General features: G+C 24.5%; 1 long non-coding RNA gene across 1 annotated transcript; it reads right to left on the reverse strand.

The window, feature by feature from the left end:
- Positions 1–771: 771 nt before the first annotated feature.
- On the reverse strand, positions 772–2,644 carry LOC122271087 (uncharacterized). The gene is made up of 2 exons (XR_006226157.2): positions 2,510–2,644; positions 772–878 (listed from the first exon to the last, which is right to left on the reverse strand). It is a non-coding gene; the product is annotated as an uncharacterized lncRNA (long non-coding RNA).
- Positions 2,645–2,958: the final 314 nt, after the last annotated feature.

Consider the following 2,958-nt stretch of genomic DNA (forward strand, 5'->3'; position numbering starts at 1 on the left):
ATTATTCCTGTCTGATTTCAGATAATATGATCTGTAACAATCAATAAGTTTTTTTCTCTCTAAGAATACTTCTTTCAGGAATAAAGCTAAAATAATTAGGTTTCTTTTTACCAAAGTATTTAAAGTGATAATAATGCACTCAATAAAAGATAACAAAAAGAAGTTAAAAATCACTTTGAAAAATAACTATTTACTATTCAATTAATTAAGAAATCAATACACTTTATTGTGATCGATGAATGAAAATAATGCATATGTTTTTATATGTCTTTCTTAATAAAAATTTTAACTGAAAACAAATGTATCTAAGGACAGAATGTTTTTAACTTAATATCAGAACATTCTATGTTATATCCCCCTAAGATGTGTAGTTGTGTTTTATTTCTGAAACAATATTATAAAAAAATAATATTCAAATATAACTTTTTAGCTTTAGAGATTTTTGCACAGTATGTGTTTAAGCATTTACCTTTTTGTATGGTAAAATATTAAGTATTTTTTTAGGATAAACTTATAGTACTATTCAAATTCTGAAAACATTTTATACATATTTACTTTTTCTTATTCGTTATTGGATCGATTAATAAATGCATATGACTTTTAAATCCTGAAATGTTATTATTGATTAATTTTATAGTACACAAAAGTTGGAATTCTTGAAAACTCATTGAAATTCCTTTTGTTGCATTTGTAAATGTTGTTTGATTCGTAAATGTTGTTGATGATACCTTCCCAGAAATGTTTAAAATTAAAAATTATGAGTCTTACAACTGTTTTCTTCTTTATTTTATTTAAGTACAAAAGGTTATACATTTTGGATTTCTTCATTTGGTCTTAATTGCTTACATAAGATTCCAGGTAGTAGGTTCTGGAAAGACCTAATAATACAAAGAAGACATGTAGATCTTTGTTTTCATGTTGTTTTTAATTAGAATTTGCTAGTTAAAAAATAGATATGTACTAACTAGTTTTTAAAATGCATGTATCAGTTTTAGAAGACTTAAAAACTAAGGCAAACATTAATTCAACTAAAATAGGAATTTCAATTTATCTGTAGGTTTTTAATTATTATCTGACCAGTTGCATTGTTCATAATGTTGCTAAATTATATTTTATGTTACAGATAGGTTAGTCTTATTTCAAGAATCACATAAAGGTGTATTTAAAATTTTATTCCATTTATCGACACCTACAGAAACAATTCTTTAAAAGAAAACTGTAATTAATAATTTTCAAGAATCAAAATTTTTATTCGGTAATCAGCGCTTTTACCAAAAAAAGTGAATTGTAAATAATAATGTATTACTTATAATGAATTACATTGATGGTATCTTATATTTTCAAAGAGAAATTTTTCAAATATTTATATAAAATGTAATAATATTTACCAATCCTTGTTGTCTTTTTAAAACTTAAAGTTAGTTGTTTATAAAATGTTCTAAATAATTTTTTAGTTTTATATTAGAAATTTATTTCTGATGAAATTACACTTTAGGAAAAATTTGAATTTTATTAAAATAGTTCATAAAAGAGATTTTCGGTAAAAAAAAAAAAATTTCGCAAAAATAAGCATCAAAATTTAAATTCTCGAAAAGTTCGTAATAGATTATATGAATAACTCTGAATAATATGAATAACAATGAATAACTCTGAATGAAATAAATATGAATAACTCTGTATAAGTCTTATACAGAGTTATTCATATCTATTTCATTGTTCTTATTGCATCTCTATTTCATGATCAGCAAATATCCGACTTGATTACCGGTGTATAAATCTACATCCTCATTTTTATAAAAAAAATTTAGGTTTGAAAATTCAACTTTACAAAGAGATGTGCGATATCTGTTTCTCAAAATTTCTATTCAAAAATAAAGCAAATAAAAGTTAGACTTCTTTATTAAATGTATTATGCTGTTTTTAGAGTATATTGAAAATAAAATATATCTGCTTAAATTGATTCAACTTTCAACTTCAACGCAGGTTTGCTCTCCTGGTAAGAAATCAGTTTTCTTTCAATCAGTTAAATTTTCATGTAATCAGTCAAAAAACTATATTTTACCGTCGAAAAAATGTTTGCATTAATTTTGTTACATGATAATTAACAGATAAAAACTAGAAATGCAAACAAATAAGTTACAGTTCACTAACTCTGTAACATCATTTTCTGAACATCTGTTACCTAGGGCTCTGTAAATTATGGTTAACAAGTTGTGAATGACTTGTATTGTATTCTTGCTTCTGATAATTCTTGAATTTTTTTTTTTTAATTTCTTTTTCACGGAATCAGCTTTCATCAGCCATTTCTTCACCCCCGCCTTGATCTTCATATATAATTAGTGCGCAACATTTTTATCTAATTGTGCAAACTATAATAATATTTATATTGTGTATTAAAACATTATTATACTTTTGATCATTTAATTTACGGTAAAATAGCACTACTGTAAGAAAAAAAGTCTTAATTTATGTATAATAATTTTTAATAATATTTATCCTAATTGTATACTTCCAGTTCCGTATTTACAGAGAATAGTCTTAATTTCATCTCCTTCCAACTCCAATGCTGGGTGGTAACGTATTGTGAGGGTATTTGCAAAACTGTCTTGTGGTGTCTGCAACAGAATATTTTTAATTTTGTTATTATTAATACATTTATTAAATCATAAAAATCCGTACATTAAGTCGTCGAGATATATATATATATATTATATATATATTTATTAACTTATATATATATATATATACGTATATGTGTGTTCCTTTAAACTTAAAAATGTTTCCAATAGATAACTTTTATGTTTAATGGAATGTTTCTTTTTCTTATAAAAAGCTGGATCATTACTAAGGGGGGGGGAGGCCCTGTTCTTAAAACGTACTTTTAGGGAACAAAATACTGAAATACAAGGGAGAAAATACAAAAGTTTACATATTGCAAGCAAAGGAAGAGTATTGAAG

This window comes from Parasteatoda tepidariorum, chromosome X1 (genome assembly GCF_043381705.1).
Source record: "Parasteatoda tepidariorum isolate YZ-2023 chromosome X1, CAS_Ptep_4.0, whole genome shotgun sequence".
In the NCBI taxonomy this organism is placed as follows: domain Eukaryota; kingdom Metazoa; phylum Arthropoda; class Arachnida; order Araneae; family Theridiidae; genus Parasteatoda; species Parasteatoda tepidariorum.